At 33.0% G+C, this 22,673-nt stretch overlaps 2 long non-coding RNA genes across 2 annotated transcripts; one reads left to right on the plus strand and one right to left on the minus strand.

The window, feature by feature from the left end:
• Nucleotides 1-11,587: 11,587 nt before the first annotated feature.
• LOC143242511 (uncharacterized) lies at nt 11,588-17,580 on the minus strand. Its single transcript, XR_013022840.1, has 3 exons — nt 17,331-17,580; nt 12,153-12,282; nt 11,588-11,704 (listed from the first exon to the last, which is right to left on the minus strand). It is a non-coding gene; the product is annotated as an uncharacterized LOC143242511 (long non-coding RNA).
• Nucleotides 17,581-17,708: 128 nt separating this feature from the next.
• LOC143243373 (uncharacterized) lies at nt 17,709-21,323 on the plus strand. Its single transcript, XR_013024373.1, has 3 exons — nt 17,709-17,947; nt 20,220-20,401; nt 21,192-21,323. It is a non-coding gene; the product is annotated as an uncharacterized LOC143243373 (long non-coding RNA).
• The last annotated feature ends 1,350 nt before the right edge of the window (nt 21,324-22,673 follow it).

Consider the following 22,673-nt stretch of genomic DNA (forward strand, 5'->3'; position numbering starts at 1 on the left):
GAGTGTAGTATTGATGGTAACATTTAAAGTAATTATATGTCGATACGTTTACCAATACTTATTCATACCATACTTCAACATCGACATTTCCTCTCATGAAAATGAAGAGAAACTGATTTCATGTTATCTCTAAAGTAATAATTCCTTGTAAGTACTTTTCACACAATTGTAATAATCTATTTTATGCATTTATATTTCTGAGGAACCAACTTGAAGCTAATAAATTTTGTATACATTCTACAATGGGTAATTTAAACCTTTTTATTAGATAATTCATATATAGTTCGACGTTTCTAGGTTATAAAGCAATGAGGAAGGAGATTTGAGATAACGGTGATATAGAGAAACCTTAGTCAACAACACGATACTCACCCAGTTGTGAGTTTTACTTAAATTCTTGTGAAAAATAAAGCAAATACAATACTAATGTCATTTATAAAATACTTTATGGCAACTTCCACGTATTTTACGTCAGAGAAACAGGCCAAAACGCAAAAACAACTTTCATGTAACACAAAGAAATAGAATCTCACGTTTTAAATTTAACAGTGCAACTCAAATAAATATACTACATGTAACATTAAAATTCCAAACAGAGAATCCAGCATCATTAGACGATAAACCAAATAATTCCTTGTAATACAAGAGCAAACACACGTTAAATCAACATAAAGAAACACTTTTATATCTATATTAATAAACTTCAGTAAATCTTGTTCGGTGTATTATAATTTGAAGATGATACTTTTACTTTATAAGATTTTATAACTTATAAAATATTCTGAGAGCACAAAGAGTAACGCAGCTAGTATTAATAGGAAATTACACGAAGGTTGTTAAAAACTATCATATCAAAATAAGACAGTTCAATTATCATTAAATTATCATTATCATTCATTATCGAATTTTAGTGGTAGTTAAACTATATTTCAAATGTTTTACAAACGATAATTAATGACAGAATTAATTTTCATTTATATTTGTATGAACATCCGACTTGGTTGTTTATTAAAACATAATACGTTGATATAAACTTTTCATTGTGAAATAATTAAGTTAAAAATGATACTATTGTCATCATAAGCTTACGTATACATGAGCAATATAAATAATTTTGTAGTCAATACACATATTGAAACGAGCAAATTTGCACATTTTCACTAACATAAGGTCTGAATAAAACAACATATGAATCAAGATTTATATGTAGTTATACTAAAGCTATAAAAATATTTAGAAATGAGTACTTTTTCGAGATTTGCGACTGTAAATCCCTTTCACTTATCAGCCCCCAAATATATTCTCACATCGTGTTTTCGTCATATGCTCCCAAGTCACAAAAGCAAAGTTTGAAGACAATAGGCCTTTTCCATTTACTTTAGGCATAAGCAATTAGGAAAAAACATTTTTTGCCCAGGAATAAGAAAAGGTAAAAATTTTCTTACATTGTGTAATCTTACGTATACACAGGTAATTATTTTTTAAATCAATACACATGGTGAGTGAAATATCAAACGAAAAGGTTATGGCTGAAAGAAATTTAAAAGCAAGATGGGCGATATCAATTTAGATATTATTCCTGTTAAGTTAGTGTAGTTTAATAAATAAAAATATGGTCTAAAAAACCATGAATTTACCTCTGACATCATGTTTGTAATCACCTTCACGATTTTTGCATGTGTAAATTCCCGCGTCTTCAAACTGGATGTTGGTTAGCACTAATTTGCCACCGTATTTTATTTGCGTTCTCTCACTATTAATAACTCGTTCATTGTGATTTGAGTACCAAATAACTGGTTCTTCTCTCTCTCTTTTATGAGCTTGGTTTGAACATATTAATGTAAGAGTAGAACCACGTTCAGTTTCGTAGACGAATTTAATACCTGAAACAAGCAGGAAACTACCGAAAATATAAAATAATTGAGTGTAATTAGCCATTGAAATCTCTCTGCACTGTACTCTTTGTAAGTCACTTTCTATATTGTTTCTAAGTGAAATATCAGTGTTACTATGCGCATAAAGTATTCTTGTTTGAATGACGTCGTGAACTGAAGTAACATTGTTAGGTGGAAAACGTTTTTTAACAATAATGATTGCAAAGTTTATTGTTTTTTGTAGTGCGAAAGACGCTTGAACTGAGAAATTATAATAAAAAAACTATTGTTCTCAGATGTAAGAAATAAATTTTATTGTGTATGTACAAGCAAGGAAAGGAGGTGAGATCAAGCATACTTGTTACAGAAACTGGAAGAAGTCTTCTAGTACAATGAAATCTGACATAATTGTAAAAGGATTTCAAAGTCAGAAGAGATGCATAAGCTCTGATATAAGAAATGATTAATGGTGGTGATTCATCTGTACATAGAAAAAATATGGACTGTATGTCTTATGACAGGAGTGTAGATAAAATAGAGTACACTAATCATGCTGTAAGACTATATATAAACACTTTATTCCAAATAGCAGGAAAAGTGCAAAAAAACTGCAAACACTTGAGCAAAAACAGAATATTGAGATTTTAAAAAATGTGCTCATGGAGCTGTTCGCCATAATGCACAAAATAGTAATTCTTTAGAGGAGCTGAAGGAATATTTAAAGAATGCACCCTACCATATATTTGGAAATCATAGGAAGTGCAAATCCTATTACTCTTCCCATGAAGACATATCTGACATCAAAACAAGCTATTTGAATAACATACCTTATGAAACGATATTCTGAATAATGACTGCTGGTGATGCATAAGTCAGAAAGGCTCACCGTCTGATAAGTAATTGAACAAGTAATTTAGCAGAGACTTATATGCTTCTTGTGGCAAGTTTTATCGGTGACAAACAGATTCTAGAAGGTGTTTTGAAACTGCGTTTCGATATATATGTCTTGTTTTATTTAAGGCATCACCGGCCTTGTGATTTCCTTTTGTTGTTGTGCATGTCTTCAAACAAGTTATATTTTTTATATGTTTATATTATGAATCAATCTTTACGTTACGAATGTTTGTTGTTGTTTATAAATGCAAGTATTTTTAGTGTAAATATAATTTTAAAATAATTGCTTTTTTTACTTTATCAGAGTTTACAATATTGCATCACAACACAAATGGCTGTATTGTTTATTCTGATATATTTTACAAAGTTACACAGTTTAACCTCACAAACAGTTTGATTTATGTTAGTTTTCATCATGTAATATAAAAAATATAAAAAAATACATTAAGAAAATAGTTTATAAATGCTTTCAATATTCTGTAGTTATTTCGTTGTATTATTATAAATAATAATATTTTTAATTAAAAATAATCACAAAAATTGCAAATTTCGATCCGTTTTGAACTTATTTGGTTCAGTGACGTCAGCGGAGCTTTTCCTGGAAACTTGGCTTGTTTGTTTCTGACCTTCGCGCAATCTACCTGTGCTTGTCGTCCCTAATGTAGCAGTCTAAGACTATATAGAAGGCAGCTAGTCATCATCACCCACTGCCAAGTTAGTGGGCTACTCTATTACCAACAGATAGTGGGATTGACCGTCATATTATAACGCCTCCATGGTTTAAAGGGCGAGCATGTTTGGTTTGTTTGTTTGTTTTGAATTTCGCACAAAGCTACTCGAGGGCTATCTGTGCTAGCCGTCACTAATTTAGCAGTGTAAGACTAGAGGGAAGGCAGCTAGTCATCACCACCCACCGCCAACTCTTGGGCTACTCTTTTACCAACGAATAATGGGATTGACCGTCACATTATAACGCCCCACGGCTGAAAGGGCGAGCATGTTTGGCGAGACGGGGATGCAAACCCGCGATTCTCAGATTATGAGTCGCACGCCTTAACGCGCTTGGCCATGCCGGGCCCTAAAATCGAAGTTTAATACGTATCAGCATGTTTGGTGTAACGGGTATTCGAACCCGCGACCTTCAGATTACGAGCCAAACGCCTTAACCACCTAGCCATGCCGGACCAAGAAACCTTATTTACCAACTAAATGTTCTAAATAAGACATGCATGTAATTGTTTCGTGTCTCCTGGAGCGTTTCTTAGGCTGTTAGAGTAGGGACACATGACTGCTATAGTTAAAGTTATCGTTTATAAAACAACTTATTACATGCCTAATTATGTATTGTTTGTCAAGTCCAGATTTATATTGAACTTTATCACGTTTATCTATAATAGTGTTAGTTTCCAGTGATCTATAAGTATATTATGGCAGGTTAGTTTACCTAATTCTGTGTAGAATGTGGCCTTTCCTAAAGGTGATAGTATTTCTTGAATATGTAAAATGAAACTGATATCACCAATCACCGTGTTCTCACTATGCATACAAAGTTGACATTTTTACAGACGTAAATATATATGCAATAATAAAAATAATAGTTTTTATTGCACAATAACTCTAAAGCTAAAAAGCGTGTGTGAATACAACTAAGAAGGAATTAAACATAGGCTTCGTTTTCTGCATGGAAACAAACTCTGTTGATAATTGCTTACCGGGCAACATACCTTTTATGAGCAAAGAATTTTACACTAACTTTCTTTATTTGAAGCGTTTTCAATTTATATTATAAGGTCCATCTAAAAATACAAGTTTATTATATTCAAAGTGACTGACTGTACAGTATCTTGTGTGTTGATGAAGTTATGTAGGCTCATACATCAAAAAATAATTTTAGTTGTCAGTTTCTCTTTTTAATGTACTCAGCTAAGAAAATTTGTAATACAATAACATAACTTTAGCTTGACGATATAATATTTATTTTGCAGATAAAGTATATCTATTGTAAAGAACAACACAAACTACAAAATACATAAAACCGAAACTCATACTTCAGATAATACAGATCACAATGTTATGAAACCATGTATACATGAAATATTACTGTACATTTCTCTGTAGATCATTAATAATCATGAGGATCAGCAATCTGACTTGATGTTTATTAGTGGCAGTTATTTTTATTGTTACTAGTTTGATATTTCCGTGGGTGTTATGATTGGCTTGTTTCCATTCCAGAAAATTAGTTTACTTGTTATGGAATACTATAATTGGCTTGTATGCATTTCAAAATATTAGCTTGACCAATTGTTGAGTAGAATTCGAAATAGCAAGCGAGTTCTAATAGGAAGAGTTAGTTATATGCGTGTCACGTGAGATTTTATCAATGCAATAGAGATAGTACTGTACATAGGCTCCGCTTTTAACTGGATCATCCGACTGATTGAAATATAACATATTCATGCTTTAATGTCATCTATTGGTGTAAATTAGTAATAGTTCTCTCTGGAGGAAAACTTTAAGAGAAAATATGAATCTTAGTTTGCTTTGTGGTTTTAAAGGTTACGTTAAGCTGTACCTGTGGATAATTTCTTTAAAGTTTTTTAATTTCATTTTTATTGTTATTTTAGTGTATTTCTATTCGTTAAGCTCGTGTAAGTTGCAAACTTGATTGCATTTGTCCACCGCCAGACGGCTTCAACAGAAGCACTCAGAAAATAGAAATACATTACAACACTATGATCAACGAGCACACAGGTGAGTGCAGTTATACTTACCAATTCAAGCAAAAAACTGAAAATGTTTTAGAAGACATCAATTAAAGTAACTTACGTGTAATGCCAATCATCGCTATTCGACTTGTAATTCATAATAGAAAATGGAAGTAGATTGTATTTTAGAAAGTTGCAGACACCTACAAAACTAGATTATAAACACTCTCCCAATCCACTTTAGAATATTTAGAATTATTACCACTGACTTATCATTACAGCAAGAACGAGAAAAATATTTTTTTTTAAATCTTAAAACAAAAGCTACAAAAACAGAATAATTAATCACATTAATTAGATGAATGTTACTATTAAAAACTGTTCCATTCTTTTACATATTATACTTTAAGGCATTCTTCAAAATTAGAACTATTAATTATTTTTATCCTAACAATAACTGTACAATAGATAATTATTTTTTATATGAGGAATTGCTGTATTTTAACTACAGTAAACTCTTATTGTTTCGAAGTAGCTAGAACCGAATATATCACTTGTATCGACGTTGTTGACTGGTCCGGCCAACTGTCCATATAAATACATAGTAACAAAAGCCCCTTGAACCGAACTGCATGTATCGAAGTGTCGGCTTGTAACGATGTATAATTATAGTCCCTAGGGTGTGAAAAGCATCAATATTACATCCTTTGTATCGAACCAGGTACGAAGATATTTATTTTTCTCTTCTTCCCTAAATTAATTGTCACCGCTGCCGACCACCCGCTACGCCGCTAGCAAGTGCAATTAGTCAGTCTCCGCGCAACAACGTGTGGTGCCACCATCAAAATCTTACACTTGAGAAATAGCGGACTGCAGATGGGGTAGTAGATTAGCCTAGCAATGTTTTTACAACAATTATGGTCAATAACACTTTAAACCCCTGCCCGCCCCAACTCACCCGCCCTCCCAGCAAAATTAGCTTAGATATAACATTTTCAGATTATGGCTTGAGTAGATTATGCCTGGGCAGCCTGCATGCTGCGGCCTATAAAAGGCTAATCACAGTCAACTTAAACAGATCATTAATCATTGATCATGGCGAAGCGCAAGCTTGTATCGATAGAAACTAAAATTGCAGCAATAGAAGTTGAAAAAAAGTTAAAACAAAACAGAAATAGCAAAAGCATTTTATGTGCCTCTGAACACTTTGTCAACATGGTTGAAAAATAAAGAGGCCATATTGTCTTCTCGAGACAACTTTTGTCCCAATAGAAAACGCATGCGAACTGCAAAACATTCTGACCTAGAAGCGGCATTGCTTCTGTGGTACAAAGCAAAGGCAAAAAACTTGCTGATCAAATGGGAATCACTGACTTTGCATGAGTGATGGGTGGTTAACCCGATTCAAAAAAAAGACACGACATTCAATTTCGTACGATCTGTGGTGAGTCTGGTAGTGTAGAACCAGAGCAAACAAACCAGTGGACATCAACAACACTGCCACGCCTGCTAGAAAACTACAGCCCACGGGATGTCTTCAACGCAGATGAGTCTGGCTTATTCTTTAAACTTCTGCCAGACAAGTCTCTTGTTATCAAGGGAGACTCCTGTCACGGCGGGAAGCGAGCGAAGGAGCGGCTGTCTGTTTTGGTATGCGCCAATATGGACGGCACCGAGAAGCTTCCTTTACTTGTCATAGGTGAGTGTCAAAAGCAGGTAAAAATATTTTCCTGTGTTTTCTATAGAAGTTGTTATTTTATGATTTTCTTCAGATTATTGACATGTAAATGTTTCATTTTAACTTCAAGACATTAACCATGTACATTTTCTTTCTTTTTTTTTAGGAAAGGCAGCAAAACCGCGTTGCTTCAAAGACGTCAAAACCCTGCCAACACCATACAAAGCCAACAAGCGAGCTTGGATGACTTCAGATATATTCACCGAGTGGCTGAGAGAACTTGACCGAAAGTTTGTGCTGCAGAAAAGAAAGGTCCTTATGATAATTGACAACTGCCCCGCCCACTCCAACCCCACTGGACTTAAGGCCATCAAGCTGGTGTTCCTGCCTCCCAATACCACAAGCAAGACACAGCCCATGGACCAAGGCATCATCGCCAATCTAAAACATCATTACCGCACCCTACTGCTACAGCGTCTTATTGATTCAATAGACAATAAAGTGTTTTCACTGTGACTGTGCTTGAAGCCATGCGACTGCTACGCTCTGCCTGGTCATTGGTAAAGCAATCAACCATAGCCAATTGTTTCAGAACTTGTGGCTTCTCCTCTCCAGAGCCAGCAGAAAACAGTGAGGACCCCGAGGATGACATACCATTGGACCAGCTCTTGACACGGCTGAATGACACTGGGTTTACGGTGAATGGCACAGCAGAGGACTACGAGACTGCTGATACTGATCTGATCACTAGCGCGCCCCTGACAGACAGTGATATTGTGGCCATGGTGCAAAATAAACAGACACCAGAAAATGACAATGAAAGTGAAGATGACGACAATGAGGAACCCCCCATCCCAACACATTCTGCAGTTCGTGAGATGTGCCTGCAACTTCAGAGATATCTTGAACACCAGGCTAACGCAGAACAGCTTATCTCTCAAGTAAACATGATGGAGCGTTTTGTGACCAAGTGCCAGAGGGACAGCAGTTCGCAAAAAAGCATTGAGCCATATTTCAAGTGACTCCAGTTAGACGTTCTTGCTGGTGTTTGTATCCTGTACATTATAATTACATATGTCTATATTATGAATGTTATTTTTTTACATGCTTTTTTTACAAGTGCTGTTAATTGTCCTTTTGAATTTCATTAAATGTGTTTTAAGTGTTTACACACGTGTGACTTCTGAGTCTTTAATCCAATTACCGGTACTGCACCAGCCGTCAGTTATAGGGCCTACCATTACCAGACTTGGCTAGTGAATGAAAAAAAGTCCTTTTTAACGAACTTCTTTTGTAATGAACAATTCTCTTTGGTCCCTACGACTTCGTTACAACGAGAGTTTACTGTATTTTATCTCAGGAATATCTGTGTTATAACTATTAGTTATTTTTTTATCATGGGGATAACGTATTATAGCCAGTAAAACTGAAATAGAAACCTTTATAACCCGAGCGTTTACGAGAGGTGGACCTTATTTCTTCTCGGGTAATCTGGGAATGCCTTGTATAATTGAACGAGTTATATATAAAGATTTAGTTTAGTAACGTCATACAGGTCATCGAACTTTCCGGGAAGTGTTTATTTCACTGTGTAGTGTTGTAAGCGTCTCATTTCCCGTGCTATGTGGCAGATGTCTTATCAGTATATGAAAAGATGTTGGTGGTATTTTAACTTTGGATAAAATATGTGTGTGTTGTTATAAACTGTGTTTAGGTGTTTAAGTAAAAAAAAGTATAGATAACACCTGGAGTGATTAATAAAGATATGTTATATAAATCAAGTATAGATAACACCTGGAGAGTGATTAATAAAGATATGTTTATATAAATCAAGCATAGATAACACCTGGAGAGTGATTAATAAAGATATGTTATATAAATCAAGTATAGATAACACCTGGAGAGTGATTAATAAAGATATGTTATATAAATCAAGTATAGATAATACCTGAAGAGTGATTAATAAAGATATGTTCATATAAATCAGTTTAAAAACAAGAATTATTTCATTAAAAAGTAAGTGAAGAATAAAATTATTTTTCTGACAGAGATAAAACTAATGGAGATCACTGATTCCTGGATCTAGATTAATTCAGAAACGTTGAACAGTGTTTAACTTGGTAACCCAATATGTTTCTATTTATGTTACTAAACTAAATATTTATATAATGCTCGTTCAATTATACTGGGCATTCCAGATTGCCCCTGAAGAAGAAAGGTCCATCTCTCAAAAGAGCTCGGGTAATAAGGGTTTCTATTCCAGTTTTATTAAGACTTCTTGGATCTACTTGTTTTTAGCACATCATGATTGTCGCCATTATTTATCTTTTATTTTACAAGAACCTTATAATAACTATTAAGTATTTTACAGCCTAGGAATAACTGTATTATAACTGTTAGTATTTTATATCCTACGAATAAATGTATTATATCTGGTTGTACGGAAATAAATGTCGTTTTTAAATTGCGAAGTTTGAAAAAGTATAAACCATTGTTGTAAAACATGCTTTAATCAAAGTGACAGCGATTTGCTTCAACACATTTCTGTCAACGTGTAACGATGTTGTTTATGTCCCTGTTGTACAATTCAGAGTCTCTATGGCCAATGAACTTCCTGAAAGCTTCTTCTGCAGCTGTTTCGTTTTTAAAGCATTTATTGTTCAAAAATTGTCAAAGTGCTTGAAGAAATTAAATTCTGTAAGGTGAAGGTCTGGGGAATAAGGTGGATGAGGCAGAACCTCAATTACCAATTCGTTCAATTTTTGGAACGTCATTCTCAACAGGTATTATAATACTGATTTTGTTGGCTTTCAGTTAGTTTGTGCGTAACCCACTTATCCAACATTTCGTCTTTCCAATCGTGCTAAGATAGTTGACAATGTTTGATTTGCTTGTGTCTAGGTTTTCTGCAAGCTCACGTACTGTTGTGCAAGGGTCTGTCTCAACTGCTTCCCTTAATGTGTTTTTATCTAAGAATGGCTTCCTTCCACAACCTTCGTGGTCTTCAAGACTTTTATCTCCGTGTCGAAGCCTTTGGAACCAATGCCGAATTGTGCATTTAGTAACAGATCCATGGCTGAATGTCTGATTGATGCTCCTATGTAGTTTCAGTAGCTTTTCGTCCAAGTTGTAAAGGAAAATCAGGCGATAGTCCTTCTTGTCCATGCTGCCTCGGATGTTGCGAAACTTTCTCTGAATAGAGATTAAACAGCAGATAATTAAGACACCTTACAAGCGACAAATGTTGGATTAAACCAACCAACCAACGATATGTTACTCAATATTCAGCTTCTAAATGTCACCATGATAATTCGGTGAGTTGTTTTTAATCCTAGGATTAACTGTATTATCATCCTAAGCTATTTTTAACTCTGTACATTTATGGATGAATAATGTTTTACTAGTTGACGAAATTAATTACTTTTAATTACAGCAAGCTGAGCAGTTTGATGTTCTGGTCAACTGTGCAGGAATGGGGTCAAAGCAGCTGTTCGATTACAAATACTTGGCATCGATGCTCGGACAAATAAATCAAGATAGTTCTATGACACTTTTGTTAACTTAGAAGGTGGAACAGTGAATAGAGAAAAAATATTTCTACTATAGATTTCATTTAGAAAATGAAAATAAATTATTTGTAATCCATATATGGTAAACAAAATACAGTATAAACGTTTATGTTAACACCGTTAGACGAAGTTTTTTTTTCTTATATATACCATGATTTCACGTGCATAATTACTATCCGTTGGCTATTTCTTCAAAATTATGATGTATTGTTTGTTTTGAATTTCGCACAAAACTACACGGTTATTATTAATAGTAATTACAAATGATGATTTACATACAATAGTTTACAAACTTATAAAGAATACTGAGTTTTATATCTGGTCTAGAACTGAATCTTTTATCGACGTTCATAAAGAACGAATAAACTCTTTGTTGATACACCTGTACACTTCTCTTGACGGCAAGCTGAGATTGAAGCTGGTTGTTTTTGTTGGGTTTTTTTAATTTTGCACATAGCTACACCAGGGATATCTGCACTAACCGTCCCTAATTTAGCAGTGTAAGACGAGAAGGAAGGCAAATAGTCATCACCACCCGTCGTCAACTCTTGGACTACTTTTCACCAATAAGTAGTGGGACTGTGTGCCACGTCATAACGTCCCCACAGCTGAAAGGGCGAGCGTGTTTGATGCGACGGGGATTCGAAGTTTGAAGCACACGTATGTTTCATCAGTGACAATATTTAACGTACTTTTAGAAATTCTAACGTGCGAAAGTTACTGAAGTTAAACAGTTTCTAAGGTTCGAAATCTGTAAACGTTCCTGGTCAGCTTCTGTAGTTTTCCAGTTAACAAGCGTTAATCACAATTATAGCTGCCGAGGCTTATTGTATACTGACTGTAGCTGACCAAGAATAATTTTCTGCCTGGTCTTCTAGCTTTGTATAGGCAGAAACACCACAAGAACCGAGGACGCGGTTTTTCAGGTCTTTCAATTTGCCCCGGGCTTTTTCATTCACGTTGCAGAAGTAACAAAGAACGCTAAACAATAATAAAATAATAATAATAATAAATAAAAAATAAATGAGAATTAAAAACGCGACTTTTTTCTTCCACTTTTCTATATAAACAATACTATTAAAGATTAACTTCAAATAGTTGTCTTTTTTGTTGTGTTTTTTTCGTAAGCAAACAGATCTACAAAAACACTTGATGAATCACCATATATGTTTCGTAAAAAGTGTTAACAAAAATTGAAAAGTTATTTTGACCTCATTTGTAAGGTCAATTAAACATATTCAGCTTTACCAGGTTCATATTGGAGTTTTCACACATTAACTTCCAAAGGGGCACTGAACACACTTGACATTTTCAAATATCCAACCCTACTATTCAATTAAAAGATAATTTGGGATTGAAGTCAGATGTTCTCTTACCCCTGTTCCACATACTTTAATTATCAAGAACTGGAAGACAGCATGTAACTTACCACAAAGCAATAAGACAAATCGAAATTAGTGTTAGCTCTTCTATCCACCAAGGATATCTTACAACTGTAGGTTTGGAAGCATCTTTTCGGTATCCTCGAGTACAGTTGAGATTCTCGGCTGGAACATACACTGGAGAAAACAACAGAGCGTTAATATTTTTAGCACGTTTTGTGTCACCGTTTGAATTTTAAGTATTTTCACAATGAGCACGACGCACTAGTTATAATATAAATTATGACTCACTCTGTAAAATAACAACATAAATGTTCCTTTCGTGAGAAAATTAAAACGTGTTGAGCTTCAAAACAGTTTCTTAACAGTAGACTTTTGTTTCTTTATGTACTTCCTAATGGAGTTAACAAATGAAACTAATCACACAGACTTGGAAACACGATCTTTTTTTTTTTTATATTAGTTATATCTTTAGGTACATTTGATTTCCCTTGGTGTTTCCCTTGCAAAACACTTAATCAATGAGAGGAATAAATACAATCAGAACAATGAGATACATAAATACACAAATAAATACACAAACATTATCCAAAATTTACAGAAAAACTACTTAAAGCCATGTTGAACACAAAATACAAAGAACTACATGACTTACAAAAACCAAAAATGAACCGAGACCATCAACTGGCATGCTGCATTAAACCAGAGATTTACGGACCTATACAACGAAACATAAATCAAATCAATACTAAGAAAGACAGAGACAAAAAGATCTGCCACAACAAAAACTAAAAAAAACTAAGATGTAAACAACAGAAAAGACACCAAAACGACAAACCGTTGGCTAACCTCATAATTAACAGATCCGACCGTCAATTAAACACAGACGAGAAACAACTACTTAACAAAGGACTCAACTTCGCAATAGCACCTAGGTACATTCCAACCATAGAAATCAAAACATGTTTAGAAGACCTAGCCTGGAGACTTGTGATACTTTCTACAGAAAACAAAAACAAGGGAAAAACCAAAAACAACCAACAGAAAGAAGACAACTTAGATAATTTTATTGACATCCAACAGCCAAACATCCCAGGTAAAATTACAAATTTATATTTTCCAGAAACACCTAAAAACAACATCTTAAACGACTTTTTCAAAGAATTTTCTCACAAAACCATCAACATAATTTCACAAAACTAAAAAACAACCTTACAAAAAGAGACATTAATTCCATTAAAAACCTAAAACAAGGCAGAAACATAAAAATTCTAAAAAAACAGATAAAGGTAACGCTATAGTAATAATGAACACGAATGAATACATACAAAAATGAATAACATCCTATCAGACACGAACAAATTTAAACCAATACACACAAATCCAACAAAGACACACGAGACGCAACTGAACAAATTACTACTACAAATGAAAAAAGCCAACACAATTTCACAAACACTTTATTCCTACCTACGTGAAACCGACTCACGCACACCGCAAATATACGGCATCCCCAAACCTCATAAATCAGATTGTCTATTACGACCAATAATGCCAACATATGAATCGTTTAATTACAATCTTGGTAAATATATAGCATGGGCATTCTCCAAATATGTAACATCAGCCAGCTCATTCATCAAAGACTCTTTTAATTTCAAGTCTTATCTAAATCAACTTAATCATAAAGCCTTAATGGCCAGTTTCGATGTTATATCCCTCTTTACAGAAGTTCCAACTACTGAAGCCTGCAAGTTAGCCTTAGAACTCTATATCCGAGACCCTAATCCAAACATGTGGTCAGCTTCCAGTCAGTTACCTCTTTCTTTGTGAACCTGACGATGACCGAAGAAGGTCGAAACGTTGTTCGCTCTTCTATGTAAAATATTTTCTCAACACAAACGAGCCGTTTTTGCAAATAAAAATTATCTTCCAATAGTATATTATAGCTGTCAATATCAACATCTGCAACTTGGGTTGGGCAATATCACCCATTACTGGAGTCCTGATTAGATGGATCAGTATATGGACGAACAAAGAGTGTAGTATTGATGGTAACATTTAAAGTAATTATATGTAGATATGTTTACCAATACTAATTCATCCCACACTTCAACATCGACATTTCCTATCATTAAAATTAAGAAAAACTGATTTCATGTTATCTCTGAAGTAATAATTACTTGTAAGTACTTTTAACATCATTGTAATAATTTATTTCATGCATTTATATTACTGAAACTCACTTGAAGCTAATAAATTTTGGAGACGTTCTACAATGGGTAATTTAAAACTTTTTATTAGATAATTCATATATAATTCGACGTTTCTCGGTTATAAAGCGATTAGGAAAGATATTTGAGATAACGGTGATACAGAGAAACCTCAGTTAATAACGCGATACTCATCCAGTCAATAACCCCAAATACAATAAACAAAATACTTAAATTCTTGTAAAAAATAAAGCAAATACAATACTAATGTCATTTATAAAATACTTTATGGCAACTTCCACGTATTTTACGTCAGAGAAACAAGGCCGAAACTCAAAACAACATGTAACACAAAATGTTTCTATTTTTCTCTGTAAATATGTACTCTACTTAAACTAAAGACATGGATTTAAATGTATTCATAAAGAATGTGTAAAAACAACGTATATGCGAGTCATTTGAAAACACTGAATAACAAGAATAAGAGAATCAAATTAAAAGAAAACACCAGTTTTAATAAATGAAGTTTTAATTAAAATTTCTTTTAACCAAAGAAATTATTCAGTCACATTTATCCCAGTTTAAACATTAAATCATCGTGTAATATCATTGATTCGCCAACTTAAACATTTTCTACCCATCCTGTACATATTTTACATAAAGAAAAAATATTTTTTATTGCTATAGATGAGACCGACTAACGGGTTCTAGCATTAAAGAAATCTCCTATAACGAGATTTTCGCTCATCACTGACTTAAAATCAGTAATGAACATATTGAAAAAAATGAGGCAGAAATATTTGCGAGCAAATGTGACGTTAAACATAATTATTAGGCTTCACTAACCTCTGCACTCCCCATCAAAACTTTATACTATTAAAGAAACATCCGTTTATGGTAAGAACGAAGTTTAGAACGAAAATATCTATTTTGTATACGTAAAAATAAATGTAGAGCTAAATTGTTTACGTTTGTGTGTTTTCTATTAGCAAAGCCACGTCGGGCTATTTGCTGAGCTCCCCGAGGGGATTCGAACCTTTAATTTTAGTGTTGTAAATCCGTAGACTTACCACTGTACTAGCAAGGGGAAAGCTAAGCTAGAAGAAAAAAGGAATAGAACGGCAGTGGTATTAACAGTTTTGAAACTACTGTATCAGAGAGTATCTTGTTTACTTTTAACTTCGTTAACTACCAAGCTCTGTGAGAGAAAAATCAGAAATTCCATAGCTCTAACCAATGAATACAAATAAATATTACAAACATACAGTAAGATTGATAAAATATTGGTTATCGAATTTTTAGTGGCAGTTAAACTATATTTCAAATGTTTTACAAACGATAATTAATGACAGAATTAATTTTCTTTTTTATTTGTATGAACATCCGGCTTGGTTGTTTACTAAAACATGACACATTGATATGAAGTCTTATTGTGAAATAATTAAGTTAAAAGTGATACTATTGTCATTATAATCTTACATATACATGGGCAATATAAATAATTTTGTAGTCAATACACATGTTGAAACGAGCAAATTTGCACATTTTCACTTACATAAGGTTTGAATGAAACAACACATGAATCGAGATTTACATGTATTTATACTAAAGTTATGCAAAAATGTTTAGAAATACTTTTTGAGATTTGCGGCTGTAATGTAAATCCCTTTCACGTATTAGCCCCAAATATATTCTCCCGTTATGTTTTCGTTATACGCTCCCAGGTCACAAAAGCAAAGTTTAAAGAGAAGAATAGGTCTTTTCCATTTACTTTAGGCATAAGCAATTAGGAAATAGCATTTTGTGTCCAGGAACAAGAAAAGGTAAAAATTTTGTTACATGGTGTAATCTTATGTACACCAAGGTAATTATTTTTATAATCAATACACATGGTGAGTGAAATATCAAACAAAAAGGTTATGGCTGAAAGAAAATTAAAAACAAGATTGACGATTTTCCATTTAGATATTATTTCTCTAAAATTGGTATCATTTAATAAATGAAAATATGGTCTAAAAAAAAACTTTGAATTTACCTCTGACATCATATTAGTAATGACCTTCACGATTTTTGCATGTGTAAATTCCCGCGTCTTCAAACTGGATGTTGGTTAGCACTAATTTGCCACCGTATTTTATTTGCGTTCTCTCACTATTAATATCTTGTTCATTGAGATTTGAGTACCAAATAACTGGTTATCCTCTCGCTCTTTTATAAGCTTGTTTTGAACATATTAATGTAAAAGTAGAACCACGTTTAGTTTCGTAGACTAATTTTTATGTCATGCAGTTCTGAGGGTCGCGGGTTCGAATCCCGTTCACACATTAATGCTCGCCCTTTGAGCCGTGGGGCGTTATAACGTCACGGTCAATCCCACTATTCGTTGGTAAAGAGAAGCCCAAGAGTTGGCGGTGGGTGGTGATGACTAGCTGCCTTCTCTCTAGTCTTGCACTGCTAAATTAGGGACGGCTAGCGCAGATAGCCCTCGAGTAGCTTTGCGCGAAATTAAAAAAAAATGCAGTACCAACTAATTTAGATTTAATAAACGATAACAACACTTGCCTAAGATTTCAACTTGAAATTTAGGTAAAAGCAAATAAAATTTATACGAAGTTTTGCAATTTCTTTTGACAATACAAGTCTTAGTAATTTCTATGATATCAACCATAATAAGACTGCTAACAGATGTTTCGTGATACATATAAATTATAATTGAGTAGTTATAAATGTATAAACATTGTAACAATATTTAAATTAAAATATCAGTTAAAGATACTGTTTTAAATTAAACACAAAGCTAAACAATAGGCTATCTGTACTCTGTTTACCACGGGTTTTGAAACCCAGTTTCTAGCGTTTTAAATCTTTTTAAGTTGTTCATTTCTCAGTTAAACTACTAAAAACTGAGAAGAATAGCATCCATTTTTTATTTTCTTATAAACTAACTGTTGCAACATAAAACAAAAATATGAAAAACATTCCCTTTTGAAAGTGAACAGCAGTAATACAAACCTGAGTTTCAAAGTTTTTAGTGCAAATTGTTCATAAAGTAATCCAACTACATTACTGGAAATGCAGAAACAGTCTCTTCAGAGACTTTACTTATTCTTTATCCGTGTTCTCAGCTATGAATGGTGACTTTTGATCTTTAACATAAAACGTTCTTGATGCTCAGGTATCTTGGTTTTATTTCACAACAACTTGCACAAGATTAACTCCGGTAATCAGATGAAAGTAACAGTAATCATCCGATTGCACAGGAGACAACAAAACACAGAGTCACTGGCTTATCTGAAAACTGAAAATTTTAATACTATCAGAATCACTGAGACTTAGTTGGATATTAACAATCTTCATGAGAAAAGTTTTGAAATACCAAGCTACAAATTATTTATAAGAAATAAGAGTCATTATTGCTAGAGCAGGAGAAAACATTTTTATACAAGATGAACCTAAGAAAACATATGTATATATCATAGTGTTAAGTCACAATGAAAGTTACCTCGTCCCACTGTACATACTTAACACAAAGTATCAGCTCATACTAACCCTTCAACTTGAGTATGTCTTGTACTACTGCTACTGATGACACAAACACAGTCAAACAAGCCTTAATGACAAACTGTGTGGTAAGTAAACTTTTCTAATCTAGGTTTTTGTTGAGTCCTAGAAACTAAAATAAATATGATACAGTAAGTCAATGTAACAAATGGTAACGTATTTTAGTTAATTATACTTGCAGGCATTCAACAGCTTTAAACTTCTAAAGTAAGATAATACAAAAGTTGATTACTTAACAATGCAACATTTTTTTAATACACAAATCATTTAGTCACATGTAACCACAGCTGATACAAACTAGTATAAAACTGGCCTTTAATAAATGCAACTGATTTTCATTTGTTCTGTTTTAGAGAATCACATTTCAGTTGTACTACATTACACATGTATATTTATATTATTTACAAGTACATCTTTAAACTTCAGTCACAAGACAGAACAGTAAAGAAACACATTAAACAATGATATTCTCTGTTCACATAATTTGTACTTGCATGTCACAATCTGCTAAGCCTCGGATTACGAGTCAAACGCCTTAACCCACCTGACCATGCCGGGCCGTATGCAATTAAAACTTAGTTTATTATAGAATCTATGATATCTAAAATCAGCCTACAGTAGATGTTGGCTCAGCTAAGCGAACTATGGTAGTTTGTAATGGTAAGCATTTTGTGTGAACACATGAACATCAAAGTACAGAAAATGTGTACTTCTAAATGTTTTAGAAATATATATTGTTAATTTCTTAATAAAAAAATTATTTGAATTAATTTTTTGAATAATTCCAAGGAGTACCTTATGTTGATTTACAAGAATTACTAAACAAAGAAACAATTTAACAGCAACTAATCACATTTATGCTTAAAATGTACATAAAGTACGTTTTGCGAAAAATTAACATCACTTATGTTAAAAGTTTAGTGTAATATAAACAGAGAAGACATTTTAATAATAATGTAAGAGTGAGTTTCTTCTGGCCTGGCATGGCCTAGCACGTTAAAGCGTGCGCTTCGTAATCTGAGGGTCGCTGGTTCGCCCCCGAGTCGCGCCAAAACATGCTCGCCCTCCCAGCCATGGGGGCGTTATAATGTGACGGTCAATCCCACTATTCGTTGGTAAAAGAGTAGCCCAAGAGTTGGCGGTGGGTGGTGATGACTAGCTGCCTTCCCTCTAGTCTTACACTGCTAAATTAGGAAGGGCTAGCACAGATAGCCCTCGAGTTGCTTTGTGCGAAATTCCAAAACAAACGAGTTTCTTCTACACAATTATTTATGACGTACTAATTATGAACAGGAAACATAAATACTTCAAACATACACATCATTCCCTTAACAGCTTGTTTCGTTTTCTTTTCATAATAAACTCTTCATTGCACTTAAACTTGCAGCTTTATCCCGTTTTCTTCGGGTTTTTGAAAAACCTTGTAGTATCTGCGTCCCATTGAACACTTTGATAGACAGAAATATATTTTGCAAATATTTTAAAGAAAAACTTAGGTTTGATTCTTGAAAATAACCTAAGAACACTTTTTAAATCAGGGCTTCCTTATGAATGATGTTTTTGGTTTTCTTTTCTTTCACTGGCAATGAAAAATAAACCCTGAGGGAGAATATTTAGATTGTCTTTTGTGTGCGAGATTAAATATATGATGTAGTAGAGGTATAGTTAATAATCTATAACTAAATTGAACCATTTAAACATGCGTATATTATTGATAGAATTATCGGTTCAGATATAAAACGATAGATGCGTATGTCAAAAAAATATTGTCGTTTAGTACACTTTCAGGTGATGGAAGTGTCACCTCAACATTGAACGCAGCACATAAACAAGCCAACAAAAACAAAGAGATTTTGAGTTTTATGTATATATATATATAAGTGTTTCGGTTCCTCCACTGATAAACGTTTGTTAGTATAAACAGTTTAACTTTTTACACATGTTCATAGATCTTAACATATGGCTTAAACTTAATACGAAAAAGAATTGCTATTCAATAATTCCAATCTCTTAATGTTAATTGGTATTGCTTATAACTCAACGAGGGTGCTTGAATTCCTAGCATTAAAGTAATTTCGTCAAAATCATTAATTAAAGGTAAACAGTTCACAGAACTCCAAATATCTGGTGGGTTAAACAAAACAAAAACGAACACAAGCATTATTGTTTAAGTTCTTTATTAAATAACGAAGGTCAGTTAATCTTCACAGTTTTTAAGATTTGGGAATATCATTTCATTTGAAAGTGCACAGTTTATTCCATCAAAATATGAATAAACTTTGTTTATGCATCAGTTTTTATATATTTCAAATAAAAGTTACAATTCTGTTTTCATTATAGAGTTGCCTGTCACTACAACAGCTCTGGCCATCGTGGGTAAATTTGGTTGTATTGAGGCCTTTGTTGCCGTGTATCAGCAGACAGCAGAACTCTACCCAATCCCTCTTAGAGCTCATGGAATGGAAACTAGTGCCACCATTGTCTGTGTAACAACGATTTGTGCACCTCACATCGTCTATCTGGTAATATTTTCTGGTTCAGTCTTCTATTGTAAAATACAAGACGAATAACATAACTGAAAATTGAACACTGTTGAGAAATATATCATAAACTCATATTTAAATCTTGTTCAATCGAAACTTAAGGCTATGCATATTACATTACTCAAATAATTGAGTCTCATTTGTATTTCTTTTTTCTCCAATAATTTTTAGAATTTATTTTTTCAACAGTTGGATTCTTCGTATCAAGGAAAGCATTGATTATTATGATTTATCAGATTATGCTTTAAATAAAATGATTTAATTTAAACAGAAAATATCATTTTATAATGTGAAATACATGGAAGCCCAAAAGAATCTTTCCTTTTTTAAATGCAGTAATTCATTAACTAAGGATACAACCATGTAATTTTCAACATTTTGTATCCCAGCATAAACAGTTTTTATTGATACCTCAGTAGACTTCAAATTATGTGCACCATTAGGGTTCTCACAAGCGAAATACAAAAACAACTTTCGTTCATCCTTTTGGTTGTCCAAAATACAAAAACATGAATTAGAGAAATTTGTAAAAAAAAAGTATAATATATTAATAACTTGGAAACAGTTAACAGATAGACTGAGTTAGATTTCGTAGAATAATAATGTTCATTCTTTCTCGGGTATTTCATAAAAGTGACTCAGTAGTTTAACACATGTATGTCAGAAAGTCTTTAGTGTAATTTGTAAACAAATACAAATGACCTTGTGTTGTTCGTTTATCAGGATATTTTATATTTCGAATACGTTCTTATGATTTGTTTTTATACAGAGTACACAGATCTAGAGGTGGAGTTAAAAGAATTGACAAGAAAAAAGTCGGTTCTACTGTAGAAGAACAAGATCTGGAACCTTTACCAACTGTATAATCTTAACGTCGTATTTACTCAAAAGTTGACGAATGAATTTTCTCATTAATATTAGTTTTAAGTAAACTTTTAGCTTAATTATTTTCACTTACGTAAAATAAGATATTTGAACATTTTTCTTGGAATGGCTATAATGATTCTCTATAAGTGTGTTTATTAAACGTTTATTTCTAAACATTTATTCAAACGAATCTTTACTTCTAGAGCCTGAAACTCACACCAAAACACCTTAATTTGTCTAATGGTGGTTGTAATGTTGGTTCTGCTAAATAAATATAATTATAGAGCAACTAGCGTGTGAACAATGAAATATAATAAGGGTGACTTATTTTACATAAAATATTTTCGTTGCACTAACACAAGGATAAAATAAGAAAATTGATATTCTGATGAAAATAGAAGAATGAGTACCTTTATGTGACTACAAAACTGATATAATTCTTGGGGAATTAAAGAAACTGTTTAATCTTCTCCCTTCACATTCAGCGATTATTGTGATTATGTGTATTTTATAGGAATTAGAGAACATTGTATAATGAAATATTATGCTATAATTATATGTGTAGCAAAACAACAACTATTTAATGATTTATGATTTTAGTATAAAATATTTTCTCACATTATTTTAAAATTTAATCGGATATATAACTTCTCATCCCCCTACTTTACAAGTCCCTGTCAAGCTACTGTTTGTTAACGTAATGAATAACACGTATATTAACGGCAATGTTGAAATATAAATCTACATGATATAGGGGTTAGGGGAAGCTGGATTTACCAAATATTCACAAACAATTAAACAGTAAGAAGTAAATCTTAAAAGGAAACTAATAAAAATATATCACATTTTCTTGGACGATTTTGTGACACCACACAACAATGAGATTTGTAGTGATTTATTTTTAAATCTTTTTTTCATTGAAACTCTACCATATGTTTCCAATAAAAGAAAACAATATCACCTTGACCTCTTTAGAACTCCTCCTGTGTATGCGAATGTCGGTAATATCGTTTGTACGATATCAAAATTCATCAGGTCGTAATTGAAAAACATTTGATAAAATAGATTGGGGTAGTAAAAAACGTTTGTGAAGAGATAAACATTCTTAGTGTTGCGTAATGACACACAAATACAATAGATTCCACCTCACCAGCATGAAACATTATTTACTATCATAGATAATAGCCTGTATAGTGTCACTATCTGATAGCACTTGTGTCATATTTACTCCCTTGTCTTTGTAAAACTTAAATAATATTAAACAGCTAACTTATTTCACATAATATGTCTACAGTGGATTAGAAGTAGAACATTTCTCACATTTTTATTTGTTTTTTTTTTTTTTTGACTCTACCTCAGCTTGCAGCAGCTTTGCAGGCTGAGT

The sequence above is a fragment of the Tachypleus tridentatus genome, unplaced genomic scaffold (genome assembly GCF_004210375.1).
Source record: "Tachypleus tridentatus isolate NWPU-2018 unplaced genomic scaffold, ASM421037v1 Hic_cluster_2, whole genome shotgun sequence".
Taxonomy (NCBI): Eukaryota; Metazoa; Arthropoda; class Merostomata; order Xiphosura; family Limulidae; genus Tachypleus; species Tachypleus tridentatus.